This window comes from Scylla paramamosain, chromosome 30, assembly GCF_035594125.1.
Source record: "Scylla paramamosain isolate STU-SP2022 chromosome 30, ASM3559412v1, whole genome shotgun sequence".
NCBI classification, from domain to species: domain Eukaryota; kingdom Metazoa; phylum Arthropoda; class Malacostraca; order Decapoda; family Portunidae; genus Scylla; species Scylla paramamosain.
Window position 1 is genome coordinate 19,318,301 of NC_087180.1, and position 814 is coordinate 19,319,114.

Genomic DNA, 814 nt, shown 5'->3' on the forward strand with positions numbered 1-814 from the left:
TTTCAACCAGATGGCACCACTGCTATCACATCTATTTCTAAAGCTGAACTCTTCGCTCAAACCTTTGCTAAAAACTCTACCTTGGACGATTCTGGGCTTGTTCCTCCCTCTCCTCCACCCTCTGACTACTTCATGCCACGTATTAAAATTCTTCGCAATGATGTTTTCCATGCCCTCGCTGGCCTAAACCCTCGGAAGGCTTATGGACCTGATGGGGTCCCTCCTATTGTTCTCCGAAACTGTGCCTCCGTGCTTGCACCTTGCCTAGTCAAACTCTTTCAGCTCTGTCTGTCAACATCTACCTTTCCTTCTTGCTGGAAGTTTGCCTACAGTGGGCATCTTTTTTTATTGGATTTTTGTTGCCCTTGGCCAGTGTCCTTCCTACATAGAAAAAAAAAATCTCTTAAAGAAAAAAAAGGATAATAACTGAGAAAAAGATAAGCTAAAGCATTCTCAAACTTATTAGTAAATAATGTGGTAAGGAAAAATATTATTGCGAAAGTCTCGGGCGCTCAATCAGACACAACTTATCCCACTCCTGACACCAACTGTTGCACGACCCACCTGGGGATGTATGTGGCTGCTCTTATTGAAGGAGGGGAAGGGAGGTTGGCGCCATCAATAAAAATGTGAAAGAAGTTCTGGTAGTGAGTGTGAACAAGTGTCATACGTAAGCACCAGACAGCCAGCCTTAGACCGCGGAGTCTGTGCGTGGCCCTCCAGAGAGACTACTGAAGAGAGGGCACAGAGGGAACCAAGGACCCAGTGGGAAAGTTTTCTCTTAGAGTGAGAAAGGAGGGCGGGGTTACCCGGA